The sequence below is a fragment of the Balaenoptera musculus genome, chromosome 9 (genome assembly GCF_009873245.2).
Source record: "Balaenoptera musculus isolate JJ_BM4_2016_0621 chromosome 9, mBalMus1.pri.v3, whole genome shotgun sequence".
Lineage (NCBI taxonomy): Eukaryota > Metazoa > Chordata > Mammalia > Artiodactyla > Balaenopteridae > Balaenoptera > Balaenoptera musculus.
This window is the reverse complement of record NC_045793.1, coordinates 20,789,156-20,813,656: the sequence shown is the minus strand read 5'-3', so window position 1 is coordinate 20,813,656 and position 24,501 is coordinate 20,789,156. Positions and strand designations below refer to the sequence as shown.

General features: G+C 42.1%; 1 protein-coding gene across 1 annotated transcript in view; it reads right to left on the bottom strand.

Annotated features, from left to right (window-relative positions):
* CHCHD3 (coiled-coil-helix-coiled-coil-helix domain containing 3) overlaps positions 1 to 24,501 on the bottom strand; it is a 281,556-nt gene that overhangs the window by 20,829 nt on the left and 236,226 nt on the right. The gene's annotated exons all lie outside the window — the stretch shown is intronic.

Genomic DNA, 24,501 nt, shown 5'->3' with positions numbered 1-24,501 from the left:
ACACGCCATCACTACGGTAGGTGCTGAATAAGATGTGATCCTTGCCTTCTGCTGGCTCCCACTCTAGTAGGGAGAGACAGAGGTGTACACAAAGTCTTATAATGAGAATATTGAGCTATAAACAAAGTGCTAAACAGAGCTCTGGTTTTGAATGGAACAGGAACTGAACATACAGTGTTCCAGACAAGAGGACATCCATCACCAGTGAACAGGAAGGGAAGACTGGCCTTAGGATTCGCTTGAAGTAACTTTCAAGCCAGCAGGAAGATCTGTCCATTGTATCTAAACTATAGAGACAGACTCCAAGATGGAGAGGAGAGACCTCCTCAGACCTTGGGTACAGGAATACACCCGCAACCTGGTTACTCCAAGCCTTGTAGATGCCTCTGCTTTCTCTCAGAGCAAAGGTTAGTGCTTGTGTTCATGCCATCTGCCAACACAAGCTTGGTTTGGCGGGGTGGGAGTAGTTGTGTACGGTAAGAGCTTATAAACTCTCTGAGTCAAGTAGGGAATCCCTAGAAAATAATCAGAGGCCAGATGCCCAGTTTCAGACCTGTCAACAATAAACGAATGTTGAGACAGGTTTCTGGTTGCTCTGTCTTGGTAGGAGGGCTATGGTGCCAACTTACAGTTGGTGCCAAAATTACTCTTCAGCCTTCATCATTTTCCCTGCTTAGGGACTGCCTTCGCTAAGTAACCACGCTACTGCTTTCCTACTTCATATGGCCAAGAAGGAGAAAACTGGGTAATTTGGTCTTAGATCAATGCCCAGTTTTGGAGGCAGGAGGGAGACGGTAGGAACTGGAATAAGATGGGGAAGGTAGAAAGATACTGGGAAGCTGAAGAACCTACCAGAATTCGAGGGGACTCCTGGAGAAGAAAGGGAAGCGTTGTGGGCCAGATTAGTCCAGATGCAGAGAGCGCAGAGGGACTGGCTGAGCAGCTAAACAACCCGTGAGGAAGGACGAGGGACAGGGGAGACTGCAGGCTCCAGGCTACGGGGCTGCAGCAAACTGTGGCATTTGTCTCCAAATTCTGGAAGGGCCATTACCCCCTTCGCCACCCATTCTTCCTGCTCGAGTCCTCAGGCTCAGAAGAGGAAGCGCTGGATGCAGCCCACCTGGCTGTCTCCCATACAGCCAAGGGGAGGGCACCAGTCCTGGCAACCTAGCCGGGTTGTACTGAGAGAGGACACTTGTAGTGAACCTAAGACACTCTGACCAAATTTTAACAGAACGCCGGACACAACCTCCCAGAGACAATCCTTCCGTATTTGGAGCAATATTTATTTCATAGGCCTTATTATATCATTTTCATCAATACAATCTGACTATTGCGGTAGCACAGAATCATAGCAACTTCCAGTTGAGTAGTATAGTACCAGCAGCCTGTGCAGAAATATGGTCAAGCACACACTTTCATGTTAAGTCCCTATTTTTAGGCACTTCTAATTTTTCAAAAATAATTACCCTCTGGGATGAACTGTCTATGCTCCCTCTCAGCTGAGGAGTGACTTAGGGGTGAGATGTTTGGTGAAATTCCATCTGAGTCACCCAAGCATAAACATACATTCCAGTACCCTTACCTCTTCCCTGCAGTGACCAAATTTGAGAGAGTGCTTTTAATACTAAGAGAAGAACAGCTTAATTTAAAACATTTCAAAACTGCCATATATCTCAATGAGAACTGTGACACATTCTAAAAAACTGGGTTAAGATCAAATTTTAAGTCTGTAGTGAGAGAGTGTGTTATAGTACGTTAGGTGATACTCTTTTTTCCACTACATTTTGAAAGCAAGATCCAAATACTAGATACACCCAGGAAGGAACGTGCCTGTCTCTCTTAACTGAAAGAATTGCAAATGTATTTACTGCAGTGACAAGTAAAGGAAAAAAATTATCCACACTGATCTGCCCTTAAGTGTCAGAGTGCTAATAATGAGGAATGGAAAGAGGGCTAGAGCTGGGCCTCTTGTCTGTTTCCCATCCCTCTGATGAGCTGAAAGGAAGGAGGCTTAGGCTCTACCCCTGCCAAGAGGGAATCCCAAATGGTGCACTACGCCATGCCCTAGTGACTAGGCCATGCCAGCAAACCTCCAGGAACTGTCAGGCAGAAAAATGCCACCTGGACATCACCGGGGTGTACATACTGTAGAGGAGGAGGTAAAGGTGTGTACAAACACAAGAAGGGAGAAAAACGCATACCTGTAAAAGAAACACCCTCGTAAAGGTCACAGGTTAAGACAAGGCGGTGTGATGGGTGTAAGGGAAAGAGTACAGCGGTAAGCGCCACAACTGTTCTGAGGAGGGAGCTGGGGGAGGTCTAGGGAGAGTCCATGGAGGAGAAGAGATGGGTTTTGAAAGCCTTATCCTGAATGCAGGGTAAGACTGTAAGAGGCAGAGAGGACACGTAAGAGGGTCTACATGAGCCAAGGCCCAGGCTCAGTCAAGCTGGGCGCGTCCAGGGGCCTCAGGTTGTAGGGAGGCTGGCAGAGGTGAGAGGCAGCACTGAAAAGGGAGGCACTGGGATCTGGACGGTCTTCCGACAAGACAGAGGATGCTTAGATTCTGTTCTGCAGGGGGAGACAAACCACCAACCCCTCCAAATGAGACAGTAAAGCCATCAAGGTGCCTAAGCTGATTGGATGCGAACAAATCAGATGGATGGAAGTGGGAACAATCTAGGCTGGGAGCCCAGTGGAGCTGTGTCCAGCTATAAAAACAGGCAAGAATGGAGGCACTGGAAAGCAAGGATGGAAGGATGCAGTAACTGACAGATGTGGATGTCAAGAAGAGGAAAGACTGGGTAATACACATGTGGCTTAGGCCTGGGGATTTAAAGAATGAAAGTGCTTGAGTAATGTTCCCAAGTGGAAATGACCTACCAAAATCTAGAGTGTGGACCTGGAGCTCAGTACTGGGAACAGGGCTACAACCACGGAATGAACATCCCCTGAAAGACGCAGCGGGGAGTGCAGAGACAGAGGGCAGGAGGGACAGTTGAGCCCTGGGGAGCAGCCCCATTGGGGGTGAGGTGACAGGGAAGGAAGACAGAGCAGTCAGAGAACTGGGAGCGGAGAGAAGAAGCAGTATGACACAGCATCACAAGGCTGGGAAACCAGAGCTTCATGAAAGAGAAGAAAGTTGAAAAGAATACAGATTGATTAAAGGCCGTGGAATTCAATCCCCAGCAATTTAGAGAAATAATTCCAATATAGTGCGTAAGGCAGAAGCCAGACAGCAGGAAATTGGTAAATAAGAAAATGGGCAGTAAAGAGATGAAGGCAGTGGGATTAGGTCAGTTCAATATCCTTTACGGAGTGCTTGCTCTATACCAGGCACTGTGTGCGCATGTATGCGTGCGTGCGTATGTGTGTGTGTGTAGGAGAGAAAGACACACCCATTTTATAAGAGCTGCTTCTATGGAGCACATCTGGGAACAGTAAAAATATGAAAGGGGAGGAGTACATCTGGCTGGAGATGACCAGAAAAGGTCTTAGATGAGATGCAAGAATTTCAGTAGTCTTAAAGAACAGGAAGGGCTTAGGCAGCTAGATAAGAGAGAAAGGCACTCTAGACAGAAAAGTGGAAGAAGCAAAGGCTGTGGAAGAAGAGAAGAAAATCTGCAGGCAGAGGCAGTGACATTACTAACAGACTTTTTTTTTTTTAAAGATTCATATGGAAATTTACATGCAAATCAGAAAGCCAAAACACTCTGAGCAAGGACATGCTCTACAAGTGATAAAGGAATTTCCAGAAAGTATAGTAATAAGCAGAGGTGAGCTTAGAAGTTGGGTAAAGAGGGAAGGTTGTGTGAAAAAAGGAGGGTTTTGATTCAACAGTCTTTAAAAAGAAAGACAAGAAGGGCAGGAAGGAGGGCAGACATGGTGTGATTAAGGAGAAACATGGTGTGATTAAGGAGAACCACGGTTCTCTTGGTTAAAGCAGAACTCCACAGTGAGGAATATTAAAAGTGAGATTGGTGAGATGTAGGAGGGGTGGAAGGAAATCTTTCGGTGGGAAACCTCAAAAGCTAGATGAATCATCTGACAGTAATGGGAATTCACGTGAGTAAGAAAGGGAACAATCCACGAGAAGAGGGATTCTCCTCCTAAAGGCATCAGCAAGTAGCTGCTATTTCCCTACTTAATACCCCATAAATGAGGGATACCTCAAAAGAATTTTATAACTAATAAAAGTGAAGAGTGTATATGGGATGTATAATAACAGTGAACTACATGTGCATCAATGGAACATCCGCACAATTACTCTTCAGTTTAAAAATTCCAACATTTCTTTTTACACTTCTGATTAAAGTACTCGGTATTGATGCCATAACACATCATACAATCTCAACCCCTTGTGTTACACCAACAGATTTAAGCATTTTTCAGAGGACAGGCAAGATTTAGCAAATTGGCTTAACATTCTAGGCAGCTGCTGAGACTGAAATTGACAAGACTAACCATGAAAGTAGAGAAAACAACAACCTCCTGCACACAAATTCTTCAAATGATTATGATGAGCCTCACACATGAGTATTTCTGAGGCGGAATCACAATGATTCCTATGTAAAGGGATAATGATGTATTACTGCAGGACCAAACAATGCCTTTATCAATTCGGGTCCTGGATTGGATTCATCATGCTGAGCCCCATTAGTTTTACATCTCCCTAAGGGTTCCAATTCAGCAGTATTAATCTAAGCCCTCACACGCAGCTCCAGTCGCTGAACGTCTGCCATATGACTGTCCTTTAATACAGCTCTCCAGTTGAGTGTTTCTGGAGGAAAATCATATAACCAGGGTAAATCCATAGGTAGACACTAAATTCTGCCTACCATGTTTTTACATTTCTGTGGTAAATTCATTCTTGCCCTCTTTCCCATGATTATTTCATTACATCTCCATTCTCCTTTCACTCTTGGCCATTTTCCTAATTTTCATTGAGAAAAACAGAAACCAGATAGCTCCCTCACTGTCCCATCATAAAATCTGGATCTGCAACTTTTCTACTGTTACTTTGGAGGAAGAGTGCCTCTCTCATAACACTTTCCCTACTAGATCATTTTTTAAGAGCTCTCCCACCTTCTCTAGAAGAGTGCTATCGAGAGAACTCCCTGCAGTGATGGGAACCGTCATGTCTACGCAGCCCAACACACTGGTCAAGGCCACGTGTTGCTACTGAGCACCTGAAATGTGACTAAAGCAACAAAGGTAAAATTTTATATTTTATTTAATTTTAATAAATTTAAATCTAAACAGTCACCCGTGGCTAGTGGGTATCATATTGTTGAAAGCACAGCTCTAGCAAACACTATTCTTATGACAACCACCTCCACTTCCTACCTTCCATCCATTCTCTTCTATCCACATCCAAGTGGCCAAATCCAACCATTCTTGGTAGACGTCTTATAGGACCAATCGGCATGGTCTTAAGTAAATTACTCCCCTCTCTTGAAAGGGGTTTCTTGGCTTCTACAAACACTGCGCTTCCTCCCTTGCTTCTCCTCCAGCTCATCTTCTTCTAACTGATCTCTTGATGTGGGAGATCCTCAGGGCCATATCCTGCTCTTCCCTCTATATAGTCTCTCCACCAGGATCTCAACCATTCATGTGGCTTTAACGTCACTTGTGTGCTGACAGCTATCAAATCTGTACCTCTAGCCCTGCCTTCTTACAGGTGACTGCCTCCTGCTATTCACACTGAAGGTTTTACAGGTGCTACATGTTTAAAATTGAACACTTAATTCCTTCCTCTACCCCCAATTTGTTCTTTCTTCCCCATCTCAGTAAATGGACCTTCCAAAATCAGGGAATCCCCCTTGACACCGCCTCTTCTCTCATTCCCAATATCCAATCTGTCACCAAGTCTTATCAATTAAACTTCAAAAACAGATCTGGAATCAACCTATTTCTCTCCATCTCCACTGTCATTATTCTAGATCAAGTCGCTACCACCACCACCTGGAATATTTCAGAAATCTCCTAAGCAGTGTCCTGGTTTCCATTCTGAGTCCTCCAGCCTCATCTCTACAGCAATTCATTATCAACACAACAACTGGAGCGCCTCCTTTTAAATGGATCTTATAACTTCCAGGTTACAACTCCAATCGTTCAAACACTCCTTGCCGCTCTTGGGATAAAATTCGAAATACTAATTATGGCCTAGTAGGACGTGGCCCCCCCGCCCCTCCATCTCCGGCCTCATCTCTCCCCACTCTGCTTTCCTGCACGCTTCCTTTCAGAACCCCAAAGGAGCTGAGCTCCTTCCTCGGGGCCTTAACACTTGCTGATCTAGCTGCTTAAATGACCTTCCTTTACGCTCCCCCAACACCTACTATTTTAGCCTAAAGAGAGGTCGTCTCTGATCCCTCACAGTGGATTCCCATGTCACATGCTCTTACAGCATTTGGCAGCACTTAGCACAACTATAACTGTCGAGTTATTTGGGAGACTAGTCATTTCTCCCATTAGTCTGTAAGCTCCAAGAGGGCAGGGCTCATGTCTGTTCCGTCGACACAGTATTCCCAGCGCCTGGCACAGCACCCGGCAAACACCACGGGCTGCTCAGACCCCTCACTACAGAGCTACTGGGGCACTCTCTCCACTTCTCCTCGCCACTATGTTAGCCTGAGTGTATGTGCGGGCATAAGGTGGATGCAAGTGTGTCCAAAGTACTACACTGGGGAGACAAGTGTTCCTAATATCCCAACTGGAATCGAGATGAGTTTTCTTCTAATAAAGTAGTACGACCAAAGTTAGTTAGCTTCCATAATATAGTCACTGCTTATACTTGCGCCATTTACCCTGATGGTTAACACAGGATCTGGCATCTAAAACGCCTACGGCCAAATCTGGGCTCCGCCTTTCACTTGCTATGGAAGCTGGCGCAAACTGCTTAATCTCTGTAAGGTGCAACTTTTTCATGGGTTCCTACTGTTTTGTTGTAAAGATTATTAAGATAATGCATAAGCTCTCAGCACAATGCCCGGCACATAGTAAGCTTTTAACAAACAGTAGCTGCTATTATTACTATTATTCTTATTATCTCAACTAATAAGCTTCAGTAGGTTGTTCTGGGAACCTATTAGTTACCACCTTATTTCTAAAGGAAAATGGGTTTCCACTTTCAAATTGCCAACTTAAAAACCAAGTTTTAGAATACAATTCACGTGAGGGTTGGTGACTGTTCACGTAACTTGAAGGTGTCCACGAAGTGTTCAGGTGGCAGCAAAGAAGGTTCCTGCATGTGTGTTTGATAAAGGGATTAAAAAGCTGCACTCATGTTAAAATCAAACCTCCAGCATGGGGTATATAATTAACATAAACCTATACATCTTTTCTTCTCTCAACTACGTTCTCACGGAGAGCAACAGTCTTCCCTATGAATAAATGTAATTGTATTTGAAGTAATTACACTTGGCACAGATTTGCCCACTGCTGGTGGCAGGGCTGCTATTTGTGACTAGGCACTGAGGCGGAACTCAACGCAATTGACGGCAAACTGCTTTAATTTTCTTTAATAGTAGCAAAATCCTGTCTAAAACAAGCTGGACATTTCAAGAATAATCAACACCACACAATTAACGTTCTATTACCATTAAACCAGTATTCAAACAGGCCAGAAACTGGTTTTCAGGCTCTTTCCACGAGTTTCTATGTCTTTAGTGTCATAAATGTCATTTTGTAAAGTCAAGCTGGCAGTCCTCAGCAGGAGGCCCAGAAGTGCCAGCGTTACTTAAAAATGTCGGATAACTTTTCAATTCATTCACTCTGTGAGATCTGTTCCCCCTACCCCACCCTCAAAAAACGTTAACCACCAAAGGGCATTCAGGAACAGGGAGAAACATGAGAGGGCTAATGATGATTTCATTTTCAAATGGTCTGAAATAGGCAATGACAGCATTGACTGTGATGGCCCTGTAGCCCAGGCCACAGCAGGGACCGGGGGGAAGCTTGGGATCAAAGGATTCTCTTTTCAATAATACTGATACGAAATTAAAGACGGTCTCCCCTGTGCCTGATGAGTAGCCCTTGTGAAGGATATATGAGAACCTAAGATCCTGCACATAATAAAATCACGATAGATATCTGTGGATTCATTACTGCTCAGAAGTTAACTGCACATGACTAAGATGATGTAGAAAGCTTGGAAACTCGTTGTTTTGCTATACATGTCATTTCACATCATGGTAAGAAGTATATAATGGCTGTGGCTATACATATCATGAAGTAAACATTTCAGACTTATTTGCCTAATTTGACCAATGTAAACCGTCAAAACTGGCTGCTTATGGCCAGCAACTCGTTTGAGTTAGGAATGAAGAGTCTTGAGAGAGGAAGGTCTTGAAGCACTGCTCAGGATTGTAACTTCAGTTTAAGGTCTGAATAACTGGTTTGATTATCCACATTGGATGAATTAATGAGATCGTTTTTATCACAAGCACACAGAATAAAATAAAGCGCTGAGGGCTTTTCATTAAAACTTTTTAAAACAATGGTAAATTAATGATAGTATTAATTTCTACCAAATACCATTAATTTTTACCACTTTTTGATCTCCAAGATTACTTATAATCGCCAATATTTATATTGAAGGAAGAATCGTTTAACACATGGAGTTTTACTACTTCTGGTATTTAGGAAAGAGGTCATTTGACTGCAGTCTTATTTCCCTGCTTGTAAACTAAAGCTTCTGCCCATGAGACACTATTTTAGAAATGCACTGAAGGTTAATATCTTTGCATGTATTACAAATGCTAATCAAAGTGCAATGTTAATATATTCTCTTATTCATTACAAAGAAAAATGGCACATATGACTGCACATTGAGGACATTTTGCCGAAAGTATTTTCTATCCTGAGTAAATTTTAAGTCCCTGCAAATGCCAGTCACAGCCCCACTGGTGCTCTGGTGGCCTCAAGTGAGGAAAAGAAATTGGCTTTCCTACCAGGGGTCGTATCAGGACAAGAGGTAACAAAATATAAAGTCCTGTTTTGTGGTTATTTCATTTCCCCAAACCTGCTGGTAGGGGAAAGGTGAAAACAGAAAAAAGATATTAAAATTGCACTACACAGCCTTTCTTCCTTCCTTCTTCCTTTCTCTCTCCATCCTTCCTATTTCTGGTTAGGCACTGTCAATTAAGGGAGGTAAACAGATTTTTATATTTGCTTCTAAAGCAGGGGTAGCAAATCAAAGGAAAAATGCCAACTCTCTCAACACTCATGCCAACGGCAGACATCACTAATCAACCATGGCACTCCAGATTCCTTAGCCTTCCCTTGTTTCTGTGGTGTTCTAGCCTTAGCCTTGGGTTTGACTCTCCCGGTTCTGCAGTTTCCTGTGGTCCTGCAGTTAAGGCTGAGTATTTCGTGACATTGAAATTCAGAGGCCTGGCCTTCTTCCAACAAGCACGTTGTGGTACAAAATCCATAGCTTCTGAAAGTAAGGAAGAGACCAGACAATACACCTTTCTGACTCACTCCACATCCCTCCAAAAGGCAAGTAAAGCCAAGGAAAAGTTAACTGGGCTGAACAGTCTATTTCTTTACTTCCTGGAGAAAAAGAGTGGGGAGCAAAAGAGTAGGCCCCTATTAATGTTTACACCTTGATCTTAACAATGTCTGTTTTTAAAGCTGATGTGTGGTTCAGATTCACCATTCGCCCTTTCAAAAAGTATGTTTAAAAGAAAGTTTCACGACAGTCACTAGGGGCTGCGTGAGCATTTTAGGAGCACCTTCCCTATATATTAACACAGGCGTTCATTTGGTTTCGAATTTAATTGCTCTCTCTTTCCAGAAAGCCCTTCGTGACACCATCTCGCATCCAGCCTTCACATCTGGCTCCGCGACCTCAGAGAGAGGGATTCCTGGGCACTGCCTGCCTGCCGTGGTGGCCAAATGTGACTCTCCCCAGCTGCTGCTGTCCGTCCTGCTTTATGACAGGGGCCTGCCTGATCACTCCGAGCCATTCCGGGCACAGAGCCTTCCAGGCAACAAGAAGCTACTAGATGCAACCTGCTGGGACCAGGGCCACCTTCCGCTCCCAAGGATCACTTCTCTACGTGTCCGCCAGTGTGCTTTCCTTCTAGTGCTCAGGAGAGGCCCGTCCCCACACTTGCACAAAGGATCTCCCTGGATAAAGAAGTTAACAGAAAATCAGAGAATGGCCAAACCTTGCATAATTTAATTTGATAAATGGCACATAAAAGTCTCAAAATAATCTGGAACATCAAAATGGAGGTAGGTTCAACTATGATTAGAAATGTGGCTGCCTGAAAAACAGACACAGACCAGAAGAGCTATCTGGGGCACCTCAGTCTATCCTTGGGAGCTGAATGAAAGGTGGAGGTTTCTCCTGTGCACGTGTTTGTCCCCAACTCCCCACAGCTGCTGGCTCTCAAGAAAATGCTGCCTGCAGGCGGTGACCACATAAAGGGCAGCACTCCTCTGCTTTACAGAGAGTTGAAAAGATTTACATAATTTTTCTGGGGTCCCAAGTTTTTTCTTTTTTCGTTTTTTTGGCATTACCCATAATGTATTTGTCCACGGGATAAACAGAGACGCCTTCCCCTACAATTATATTTGCTTAAAGGAAAACACAGCTGCCTTTCTTGCATATTAAGACGCAACTGGAACTAGAGAGACCAAACAAAGATTTCAAAGGGAAGGGAAGTTTTCACAGCATAAAAGACACTCCACCAAACCAACGTGCATTGAAACTAAAAAACGGAGGCAGAGTAATGACTATTCTCCGTGGGGACAAAAGTCCTATTGAGCAAGAAGCTACAGGTGCCATTTTCCAGAAGAGCCACCTGCTACTACTTGGAGCTATTGCAGATATTCAAGAGCCAGAATTTCTGAGTCCTTCCATCTACAGGGCTTGTGTGGGAGAGAGTGCACACACGGGTGCCCTGAGGCAAAACCAATAGGTAATAACTTGATGCTGTCGCTGTGGGATGAGGGAACCATCAAGCTGACTACTTATCAATCCTCTCTTAGACGGGCAGCATCTCACTGCTAGCTACTGTTGAGAAGAAACCTTTGGAGAAACACGCTAACCCAGGAGAAAGCAAGTGAGGGACCCATTCCTTTGGGAAGGGGAAGGTACTGTACTGCTAAGAGGACCTGCCCATCCCAAGTACCGAATTAGCAAGAGAGGATAATGAACCTAATTAGAGTTAGTTATTATTTCCTATACTTACAATTGCATCTAATAATACTGCTGCCAGCAGAGCTGTTTTATGTGATGTCTTCTTCACGTGGCAACCTTTTCATAAATCAAAGCAAAAGCCAATACCAGTTTCTTGTACAGCCTGCCTGACAATAAAGGTTAACGCTGAACCTTCGCTGTTATCAATCTTCATAAATGTGTCCATGATGTGGCAAGACCGCTCCACACTACCGTTGGCTGCCGCTAATGCATACAAGGTAGTGACCCACTAGGTTAATGGGACTGGATAATCAGTACAGTTTTAACTGAGCCAGAAAAAGAAATGGCTCTCTTATCCTTGCCTTAAAGTATACAGGAGTTTTCTCCTCTCTGCCTTGGTTCCATGGCTGCCTTGCTCAGAAAGTGCCTACAATCAAGTTTAATACAGACTCGTACAGCAGACAATAGAGACCTCATGGGGAAAGCAGGTAAGTCAGCTTTCGTAAGAAGGTAACTTGTTATGAACTATTTAGTTGGCTTTTGTGGTAGAGAGCTACCTGACTTGAAGATGTCATGTTTCTGAATTCAAGTAGAAAATGTTAATGAGACATACTTCGGTTTTGGAAAATATATGAATCTGTCCACATTAACAGAAGTGAAAAATAGTCTTCAGAAACAGCAAAGGTCAAGAAGTTTTCACATATCAATAATCCTACCTTAACAAAAATTCACATTAGACAGAAATCTGAACTGAAGGAATTCCCAATTAATGACAAACCTTAACCTAATAAACAATACTCCACTATATTTTGAATTTTGCCATCATCTTAAGTTCCCTATTGATACTGTGAAGAGGAGAGCTCGCCTTCTCTAGGGCATGTATTGGAGATGAACTCTGGCAAGTAGCTAATGTCCAACAAAAATCAGCCCTGTATGAAAGTCTGTAAGTGAAGACCTTCAACAGCTAGATAAATCAAACCATCAGGCTAGGCACAGAGATGTCACATAGCCACAGTCCCCTATTTGCTGAGTGAATGCATTTCAGCCTGTATTTACTGGGTGCAGAATATGTGCGAGGTGCTGGGGGAGATCAATAAACAAAATAAAATACAATTCCTGCCCTCACGAAGGTTTCATTTCAACTGGGAATGATATTCACACACTGTAACCTGATATGCAACCTTGGTAATGGGCCCTTCCCAAGAGCCTGTAATTCTCACTTAGCTTTTTAGACAACAGTTTCCTCTACTGTAAATTCAAAGTCCTTTCTAGAGGAAAACATTCTGAGGATAGAAACTGAAAAGCAGGAAAAAGTTTTATAAGAGTTTAATTCAATCTAGTAAATAACAGTATTGATAGTAATTGAACACGCTTAGGAATATTACTGCTACAAAGATGTCTAAGCTGCAGCTCATGCCTCAGGGGCTCTCGTTTCAGAAGGGAGGTAGGTGTAAAGGCAACTACGATGCAAACTGGGCTGTAATAAGGGCTCGAGTTACCTGAACACAGAGGGAGCAACTGTGTCCTTCTTTTGGGAGCCCGGAGTGGGAAGGGACATGTCAAGGAAGACTACAGAGACACTGACATGTGAGACGAGTCTTGGCAAGTAGACAGCTGACATGGAGGAAATGCAGGTGTGCTGTGTGACAAAGCTGCAGAAGCACAGGTGGAAGGCATGCTCTCGCCTTACGGAGTGAACTCTGGGGTCCATGAAAGAGCTGGCAAAGACGAGGCTGAGGAGGTGTCAAAGGTTATTTTCACAGTATGCTTCAATACTGTTAAGTCTGGGGTGCCTGTCCCAACTTCTAAATAATGATTTATTAGATACTGTCAATTATTCAGCTTTGAAGCAGAAACTTATTTCGTTTTTAATCATATGGATCAGATTGATGGATGAGTATCTTAAGATTGCAAGGCAAACTGTTAAAACAAAACAAAACAAAAACTATTATCAGTAGCCACTACTTATCACTGCAAATGAGGATTATCACAACACTGCAACCAAAGAAATGAATGTGGGTGCTGAGACTGATAGAGGACTGCAGCCACCTTTCTTAGCTCCTAATATTTAAATGCTGGATTCACGAAAATAAGTGTCATTGCTTTCTTGATAATAAGCAAAAGTTGTAAGTAAGCTTATTAACTACAGTGACATTAATAACATGGCATACGATCAGTGTTAGGATTCCACACAAGATTTCATTTGAAAACAGGTCCACTCACTGCTTTAAAAACAAACAAACAAAGAAAGTTGGAAACTCTTGGAGAGACTGGGAGATAGGGAGAGAGTTGTTCTTTCCAAGGCTTGTGTTTTCCCTTTTCACTCTCTACAGGGGATCTACATTTTTTCAAAGAAACAAGGTTATCCCTGTGATTAGGTTAGCTTTTAAAACCCAGAATGTAGTTTAAACACACACACACACACACAGAGGCAAGTGCACTTTTTTTTTTCTTTTTGTTTCTTCTTCCTGACCCCAAGCCACCAAACCTCCAGTCTTTCATTCGTCACTGCAAACACACAAGGGTTAAATAGGCTTTTGAGGAGTAAACTAGACACTTAACCAGAAGTGTCACTTTTATTTCTGGGAAAAATTAGGGTCCAAATGCCAAGCAAGTGACTTCAGAACCAACTTTATGGAGAATTTTGTTTATTTATCATAGACTGCCAACCTATAATTGCCTACAACCTCAAATTGACAGAAATATTCTAAAGGTATGACAAGTGACGAGATGAGGACGGTACCATACACTAACAATAGCTGTGCTTCTCCTGGCACAGACTCCCATGTGCATTTCTAACTAAATTACGTATTTCCTAGCCTGTTAAAATATAATTATTATTTTGAGCACTGCTGTTAACCGTTGGTTAATGATTTGACAGAAAACATGTGTCTTTAAACACATTTTTTACAGGTGTGGTACAGTCTCAATTGCAATTTTACAGGTTTGGGGATTATCCCTTAGGGAAATATATATGTGTATACATATATATATATGATTATATGATGGGCATAAATTTAAAAACACACACAAAATTCACTCAACAGAAACTTGAACTATCAAGGACTATAATCATTAGCTAACTACTGATTGCTTGGAGTGTGCCAAGAACATGAATGGACCTCCTTTAATATTCCTATATAACATCTCTGTGATGATCACCTTTTACAGATGTAGAAAACTGAGGCAGGGGTGAGGAAGGAAGAGAAGTAACTTGCTAGAGCCAGTCTACTGCACTATGTGAAAGATATCTATTATCAAGGTTATACCCAGTAAAAATTTTGCTCATGTGGATATTTACTATTTCATTACAGCTCCACTGACTCTGTGGGATAGAAAAATTAAGAGAAGTTCTAATAAGTTAAAAAAGAAATCAGGAAGACCAAGAACCACAAACAAGAGAAAATGAGCACATTTTCTTGGTAGTCGCTATAGTAAAATCTGTAGCATAGTAAACATTCCTTTTTTTTTTTAACATCTTTATTGGAGTATAATTGCTTTACAATGTTGTTAGCTTGTGCTGTATAACAAAGTGAATCAGCTATATGCATACGTATATCCCCATATCCTCTCCCTCTTGCGTTTCCCTCCCACCCTCCCTATCCCACTCCTCTAGGTGGTCACAAAGCACCGAGCTGATCTCCCTGTGCTATGCGGCTGCTTCCCACTAGCTATCTGTTTTACATTTGGTAGTGTATATATGTTCATGCCACTCTCTCACTTCATTCCCAGCTTACCCTCCCCACTCCCCGTGTCCTCAAGTCCATTCTCTAGGTCTATGTCTTTATTCCTGTCCTGCCCCTAGGTTCTTCAGAACCTTTTTCTTTTTTTTAGATTCCATATATATGTGCTAGCATACAGTATTTGTTTTTCTCCTTCTGACTTACTTCACTCTGTATGACAGACTCTAGGTCCATCCACCTCACTACAAATAACTCAATTTCATTCCTTTATATGGCTGAGTAATATTCCATTGTATATATGCACCACATCTTCTTTATCCATTCATCTGTCGATGGACACTTAGGTTGCTTCCCCGTCCTGGCTACTGTAAATAAGAGGTGCAATGAACATTGTGGTACATGACTCTTTTTGAATTCTGGTTTTCTCAGGGTATATGCCCAGTAGTGGGATTGCTTGGGTCATATGGTAGTTCTATTTTTAGTTTTTTAAGGAACCTCTATACTGTCCTCCACAGTGGCTATATCAACAGTGCAAGAGGGTTCCCTTTTCTCCACACCCTCTCCAGCATTTACTGTTTGTAGATTTTTAAATGACGGCCATTCTGACGGCGTGAGGTGATACCTCACTGTAGTTTTGATTTGCATTTCTCTAATGATTAGTGATGTTGAGCATCCTTTCATGTGTTTGTTGGCAATCTGTATATCTTCTTTGGAGAAATGTCTATTTAAGTCTTCTGCCCATTTTTGGATTGGGTTGTTTTTTTGATATTGAGATGCATGAGCTGCTTGTATATTCTGGAGATTAATCCTTTGCCAGTTGCTTCACTGGCAAATATTTTCTCCCATCCTGAGGGTTGTCTTTTCACCTTCTTTATGGTTTCCTTTGCTGTGCAAAAGCTTTCAAGTTTCATTAGGTCCCATTTGTTTATTTTTGTTTTTATTTCCATTTCTCTAGGAGGTGGGTCAAAAAGGATCTTGCTGTGATTTATGTCCTAGTGTTCTGCCTATCATTCCTTTTTTCTTAAACCTACTTCCTAGATACCGTATCATAAAAAAGAGGAATTTTATGGCATGAAGTACAAATAGATGTAACATTAATAAGAATGGATCAGCTTCCTGAAAAACGTGGCCAAGAGCTTAGCACTCAAATCTTTTAAAGATCCAGCCTTAATGTACTCTCTGGAGCAACGATCCTATTTTCTTTGCATCATCAAGTTCTGAGAGTATATTTTTCATTTGTCTTGTCATCAGTTAGAGAAGGTGAAGACGTGTAACATTTTGGTTTTCAACTCTCCTATTAAATCAGCTTCTCAGCGCTTTGGTTTCCAAATGCTCCAAAAGAGGTATGGATGGACATTTTTGCCAAAGGACAATTTTTTGCTCTGTAGTTTTTTTTTCCTTATATAAATTTCTTTTATTATTTATTATTTTTGGCTGTGCTGGGTCTTTGTTGCTGCACGCGGACTTTCTCTAGTTGCGGCGAGCGGGGGCTACTCTTCGCTGGGGTGCTTCTCATTGTGGTGGCTTCTCTTGTTGCGGAGCACGGTCTTTGGAGCAGGCGGGCTTCAGCAGATGCGGCGCATGGGCTCAGTAGTTGTGGCTCGCGGGCTCTAGAGCGCAGGCTCAGTAGTTGTGGCGCACAGGCTTAGCTGCTCTGCAGCATGTGGGATCTTCCCGGACCGGGGCTCAAACCCGTATCCCCTGCATTGGCAGGCGGATTCTTAACCACTGCACCACCAGGGAAGCCCTGCTCTGTAGTTTTTCCCAGAGTTAATGGAAAAAGTTCTACCACTAATCTTCTCAATTCACCTCCAGGGAATTATAGACTAGCAGGAAAAACTGCAAAGATTGTGCCAAAATGTAGTATTTTCAAATTGCACAAGTCAAAAGCTGAAAATTTTCACAAAGTGGGCTTTCCTTTTCTTTAAAAAAAAAAAAAGAGAGAGAGACAGACAGACAGGCTCAGGAGGCCAGATGTAGATTCACTATAATAAACCCTCTGAAGTGAAGTAACCTGGGCCCTGCCAACTCTAAGCCCACTCGGTCTCTGCAGATACCACCTTGTATAGGGTTAAATGTCCAGCATGTCACCCACATAACTTACCACACCTTATAACAACCCCATAAGGTCTTATATATACATTTCCTCCATCATCCAAAAGAAGCCCAAGAGGTTAGGTAGCCCAATGCCACATAGTTAGAAGGACTGGTCACAATTCAAACCCCATCCATGTCATGGATACAGAAGTACCAGTTCCTGGGATTTCCTTGGCGGCCCAGTGGTTAGAACTCTGCACTTCCACTGCAGGGGGCACAGGTTCGATCCCTGGTCGGGGAACTAAGATCTCGCAAGCTGCATGGCCAAAAAAAACCCAAAAAAGTACCAGTTCCTAAGGGTTTATGTACAAATTTGTCCCACTGCAGCCTTTTGAGAAAAAAAAAAAAAAAAAAAAAAAAAACTGGCCAAAAAAAACACATCTTTTGAAACACAATCTGAGTGCCGGTCAGTAGGGGACGTGCTCAATAAATCATGGTAGAACAATGCCATGGAACACTATGCAGGTACTGAAAAGAATGAGTTAGATTTACACGTGTTGACCGGGGGAGATATACCCATAATAAATGTAAGTTAAAGAAAATACATATGGTATAATCTCAAAATATATGGTAAAAATAAAAGAACATCTATGTTTATTAATGTTTCTATGGATAGAGATAAATTTGGAAGGATGACTATCAAACTACAACTTCACACACTTTACTTTTAAGGGGTTGACTGAGAAGGAAAGAGAGGAAAAAATTACACTCGCTTTGCTAAGAAAAAAGTGGGGGTAGTACATTGATAATTTTAAAAATCCAATAGCATTCATTAATTTCATATGCTTTTCACTACACTAAGCATCCAGGAAGGATCTCAAAAGGCAAAAGTTGATCACAAAACGAAATGGAAAGGAGAAAGAATTCTTAAAGGTTCATTTAATAATACTAGAATCTTCAAGGGGACTAGCAATCTATGAGCTAATTTTATATATACTGGGTGCGTATCATCACAGTTACAGACATACACCCCATACAATTTGCCTATAAAACATTCTTTCCAGAAACATGCAGAATTTGGTACCAAGTGACTCCTTAGGACACCATGGACAAAGAGATCGTGGCTAAGAGTATTTTTTTAAAGTTCATCATTATACCATTTCAATTAAAAGATGATCCCATGTTGTGGACTGCAGGGAATGCTAAAATGTGGAACCAGTGTACTGGCTTTTGGTGTCCCTCTATCTCCTAAAGCTTTTTCTCTGCAAAACTGCCCTAAGATTTCCCCAGAGAGCATCCCATGAACCAAACCTTTCCTGAACTCTTTCCTCTCCACTTTTTCAATCAAAACTACTTTTTCCTATGTCCCATTCTCTCAAAGCCCTGAACTTTGCTAAGAAACAATACGGTAAGCTAATACTTGCTTATTTTTAATGCATATTAACATGCTTATATAATAATAGTAATTAATATGAAATAGCAAATCGTGATGATTATAACATACACATATGTATGCACCAAATATCATATCTGTATATTTGACAGACTCCTAGAAAAAACTACCAACTCCAAAGCTTAATTCTAATGGTGAGAATTATGGGTACCAGGGATAGGTGATTAAAAAAAATATTCCCAAGTAGGCAAAACTTTTGGTTGAATTCTCACATCCTATTAACTTTGCCTTTCAAAACACAGCATTTAAAGTCCTTCGACGTCTGACCCTAATCTTCCTTTTTGGCCTCCTATTCCATCACACCTCTCCCCACATTCATTCTAACCATTTCTAGCATATGATTCCCTCTTCATGGAAAGCCACTCTCCCTCTTCTTACCTTGAGAAAGTCTCTAAGTGAGACGAGCCAGCCTGCACACCAGGCACCTCTTCTGTCAGTCCAGATCCTCCTCCTCATCCCTGCACCGTTCTGTCCGTGCCTTTGTATTAGCATTTACCACACTATAGCCACTGTTGTATCAATCTGTCTCCCCATGTGCACTGCAAGTGTCCTGAGGGCAAGCATCATGCCTTCTTCATCTCTGTGTTTCCAAGTTTATAAAAACCACCTGGAATGTATGAGATACTCAACAATTCTTCTTGAACAAATGTTGAAGTTGTAATTCCTGTATCAGGTTTTGACACCTTTACAGTAGAGCTAGTAATTTCAGCAAGTATCAGACCTCTGAGGGCAGGGACTTAAACTTCTATTTCTGTATTTCCAGTGCCCACAGAGCACAAAGCATCAAAGACACCCTGATGGACGGCTGTGTTGTTGATACTGATGATGCGCTGTCACATTGCTACCCTTTAAAGTACATGTATGTCATTGAGCTCTTCGCTGGGGGAAGAAAGCAAACGAACGAAAACAATGTATCAGAATCCACTCACTGAAAAGAACTCCCAGGACAGGCGAGTTGATGAAATTGGTCTCCTGGAAAAATATGGTATCTCAAATTCAAAGACCTCAAAAACACCTCCAAACCAACACCCCACTAACCACACCAAAAACACAAATGACAAAGTAGTGACAAAACATTTGATCCCTGCTTCTTGTCAACTAACTAGGATGTCTGAAAGATGCACCCTACGCCCAGCGACGTTATTTTCTTTACATTAAGGTCTTTTGTATTGGAGAAACTGTATCAGGAAAAGAAAACTGGTTAATTGTGAATAGTACCAAATGAGCTGTAATGGAGGTGCTATGAATGTAAATCAGCAAAGCCTGACACAGAAAACAGCAGCGTCTGGGCGTGCAGCTTGCAAAGTAATGAGACTGCGATGATGCGCTGGCACCCGGCTTTGATCACTTCATCTTGTTCAAGAGCTCTGCTGGGGAAACAGAGGTGAGAGGCACTGACCTCCCTCCCACCACTCTGCACGAGCACAGAAAACCGTAACGGATCAAGGACTGATCCCGTTCTCTCTTCTCCTCCTTGCAAACACACCCCTTTTTCAGAACTGATGGTTTCATAGTGGGGAGCCCAGCATAAAGCAGGCCGAGAAAGCTTCTACCATATGAAGTGTCATGTCTGAACACGTCGACAGTAATTGGCAATTCATTTTTCATCCTAAAAGCAGAAACAGGCGTACGCTACCTTCAAACTCCCAATCATAAACCACGCTGACTGTGCCTTGTACACAGACAGCTTTGCTGAGATCTACACCAGTGGCGGGCTGGTGGACTTCAGAGTCTCCACAGATGGGTCTGTCTCACAAATAAATAGGTATTTGTGTAATCTCAGAAGCACAAGAGAACAAAATGAAGAGCGAATGGCAGCACATTAAAAAAAACTAAAATCCCACCACACAACAGCAGCCCTTAGCCTTTCTTGTGTTAATACTGTAACTGGCAAATAGCTGACTTCTTTGTGCTTGTAAGGTCCCTACGAAGTGTGTTTAACATACTGAAAAAGGAGCTTTTTAGTCCTTGAAAAGGAGTATAAAGCCAGATGTATCCCTGCACAGTATTTCTTGCCAGCCTCATCCAGAAACGGGAGCTGAAGTGACTTGTGTGAAGGGAGCCAAGAGTGAGAACTCCCTTTAATGAGCACATCTATCAGTTTTCAAGGGACGCAGAGGATTACCAGCATTTAGACATACACACTCACAAAAGGAACATGGCAATTTAACTGTTGGCTGGTGCATGAGAAAGCACGTAAGATAGCTGAAGGCAGCCATGTGAGCAAGTTGGGAATGCTTGGCGACACTTTAACACGGGAACATGTGTGCTTTCATTTCAACATGTAGGGAAGGGCCAAGATGCAAGCTTTCACAAGTTTTCAAGCATTTTGCCAGGAATCGGTACATAGTATGAACAAATTGCTGCCTAAGATGATAATATTAAAAAGTACCAGTGTTACTATATAAATGTTTCACGTACAGATACTGCCTTTAAAACCCCTTTATCAAAGTTTACTTTCAAAACTTAACCAGGCCTGGGACTTCCCTGGTGGCGAAGTGGTTAAGAATCCGCCTGCCAATGCAGGGGACACTGGTTCGATCTCTGGTCCGGGAAGATCCCACATGCCGTGGAGCAACTAGGCCCGTGAGCCACAACTACTGAACCTGCGCTCTAGAGCCCACGAGCCACAACTACTGAAGCCTGTGTGCCACAACTACTGAAGCCCACGTGCCTAGAGCCCGTGCTCCACAACAAGAGAAGCCACCGCAATGAGAAGTCCCTGCATGACATCAAACAGTTGCCCCCGCTCGCCGCAACTAGAGGGAGCCCGAGAGCAGCAACAAAGACCCAACGCAGCCAAAGATAAATAAATAAAAATAAATCTATAGGCTTCCCTGGTGGCACAGTGGTTGAGAATATGCCTGCCAATGCAGGGGACACGGGTTCGAGCCCTGGTCTGGGAAGATCCCACATGCCGCGGAGCAGCTAGGCCCATGAGCCACAACTACTGAGCCTGCGTGTCTGGAGCCTGTGCTCCGCAACAAGAGAGGCCGCGATAGTGAGAGGCCCATGCACCGCGATGAAGAGTGGTCCCCACTCGCCACAACTAGAGAAAGCCCTTGCACAGAAACGAAGACCCAACACAGCCATAAATAAATTAATTAAAAATAAAAAATAAATAAATAAATAAATCTATAAAAAAAATTATAAAAAAAGAAACTTAACCAGGCCTATCTACAAGACTCTAGGTTAACAAGGAGACGAGTATAATAGGCAAACATAATTTAATGGGGAGCGGGGGAGACTTATTCTTAAGAAAATAAATAAAATAAAGCAAGGTTTACTCCTGTATCTGTAGAGATCAAGCGTACTGAACGAACAGCCCTGACTCTGAGATGAAGTTTTCAAATTCTAATATGAAAATATGATTATGGATAGGGTTAAAAATCACAGGTTTCTTAAGACTGTGATTAAATTGAAGAAAGTTATTTTACCTGGGACAAATTACAGTTAGAAGTTGGGTATTCCCAATATTTCGGACATTTTTTTTCCTAATTAAAATTAGGAAATTAGGGTATTTTAAGATTAGCATTTTAAAAATGTACTGATCTTAGGTGTTCACACTGTAGTAAAATTGTATATATACCTGGCTAACTATTACCCAGAAAAACAAATATTCTCAATAGCTCAGAAAGTTCACGTGTGTCCATTTTAATCAAGTTCCCCCTCTATCCCCATCAACTACTTTCTGATTTCTATCAATATAGACTAATTTTTCCTATTTTTGAACTCCACATAAATGGAATCACACAATGGGTACTGTTTTGTGTCTGGCTTCTTTTTGCTTAACATAATGTTTCTGAGATTCAGCCATGTTGTTTCATGAATAGTTTATCTTTTTTAAACTGCTAAACTCACCGATGACCATATGGGTAGTTTCTACTTTTTGACTACTATGAATAAACCTGATATGAACATGTGTACAAATCTTTCTGTGGATGTATATTTTCTTTGCTCTTGGGTAAATACCCAGACCTGGAATTCCTGGGTCATAGAGTAAATGTATGCTTAAATTTATAAGAAACCACCAAACTTCTTCCAAAGTGACTTTGCTCTTTTATACCCCCCCAACAGCAAAGCAGAAGAATTCTGGTTTCTTCACATCCTTGCAAACAATTAGTATTGTCAGTCTTTTTGATTTTCATCATTCCAGTGGTTTTAATTTGCAATTCCTTGATAGCTAATGATGTTATTAGCACTTTTCATGTGCTAATTGGCCATTCTTATATCTTCCTTTGAAGTGTCTGTTCAAGTCTTTTGCCCATTTTTTTTTGGCACTTTATTTTTTTATTTTTTTAAATTTTTTTTGTAAATTTACTTATTTTATTTATTTTTGGCTGTGTTGGGTCCTCGCTGCTGGGTGCGGGCTTTCTCCAGTTGCGGCGAGCGGGGGCCACTCTCCGTTGTGGTGCACAGGCCTCTCATTGCGGTGGCCTCTCTTGTTGCGGAGCACGGGCTCTAGGCACGCAGGCTTCAGTAGTTGTGGCACACGGGCTCAGTAGTTGTGGCTCGTGGACTCTAGAGCGCAGGCTCAGTAGTTGTGGCACACGGGCTTAGTTGCTCCGCGGCATGTGGGATCCTCCCGGACCAGGGATCGAACCCGTGTGTCCTGCACTGGCAGGCGGATTCCCAACCACTGCGCCACCAAGGAAGCCCTGCCCATTTTTTTTAAACATCTTTATTGGAGTATAATTGCTTTACAGTGTTGTGTTAGTTTCTGCTGTATAACGAAGTGAATCAGCTATATGCATACGTATATCCCCATGTCCCCTCCCTCTTGCGTCTCCCTCCCACCCTCCCTATCCCACCCCTCTAGGCGGCCGCAAAGCACCAAGCTGATCTCCCTGTGCCGTGCAGCTGCTTCCCACTAGCTGCCCATTTTTTAAATTTTCTAAATGGTGTCTTAAGATGAGCAGAACCTTTTAATCATGATAAGGTCCAAATATATCAATTTTTGTATTTTATTTGCTTACATCTTAAGAAAAATGAAAAGAGTCAGAAATAGGAATCCTTGATAGACTGACACCATGAGAGATGATTTGGAAATTATAAATTCAAATGAGCAATGGGAAGACACATTCAAGTACGATTATCCTGAAAGTTCTGGTTTCAATTTTAGTACCATGGTTTTACCCCAGACATAGTGGCAACCCTAAGCTAATCATCTGGTTGAGAGCAGGGAGGGTTGATAACATTTGGAATAGGCTTCCCAAACCATGGAGTGATGCAACAAGTAGGTATCACCATATGGTGGAGCCTATACAACTACCCAGAGACTATCCTGAGAGCTAATCACTTTTATGCATAGGTAACTTCTTTGATATAATTTTTACCATACTTAAGGCTCTAGATGGTTAAACTTTTCAAATCTGACACAAGGAAACAATTAAAAATCTACATCCTACAAGTCTTCCTGGACATTTTAAGAAGTGGCAGGTCAGTCAGATGGTAATTAACTCTAATTGGCCCCCCTACAAGCTTCGATGCTTTCTATCTGTAGCTGAGTGGCACTCAAAAAGCAAAATAACTTTCTCATCTATGAAAACATCAAAGGAAAATTTTTAAAAATTATTTCCAACTGGATCCTTTAAAAAGTAAATGAACTCTTGCTGGAATCAGCAAGAGGAAAAAACTTAGTAATCCCAGTTAGAAGTACCTTTGGGGAACTATGAGCTGTGTAGATAATTACTCAAATAAGCAAGGATCAATAAATTCTAAAATACCATGCACCCTAGAACTCAAAATGTTCTTGTTTAAGTATTATGATACAAAGAAAGAAACAAGCTATCATTTTGGCAGAAACTTCATTTATCTAACTAATAGTGTGCAATTAATATTTCATATAACCATGTAGGGTAATGCTGGATTCTTAATGGATCGTATTGATTAAGGAAGAAAGTTCAATGCTAATGTTCCTGTAGGGGAAAACAGAACGATTTGCTATCCCACACAGAACAAGTCATGAATTCAGGAGTTTATGGCCACTAACCTAAGGGCTGCAACAAGACTGATTTTGATAATTTACATGAAACACATAAATAGATTACATTAAAGGAAAGAAGATGCCCAGAGCAACCCAAACAAACCCCAGCTGTCACCGCTGAGACAGGGAAGAGGATTCCAGGTCATGGATTTAAGGTAGGGTGTGGCCAATCTGGCCTCAGTGGCTGGT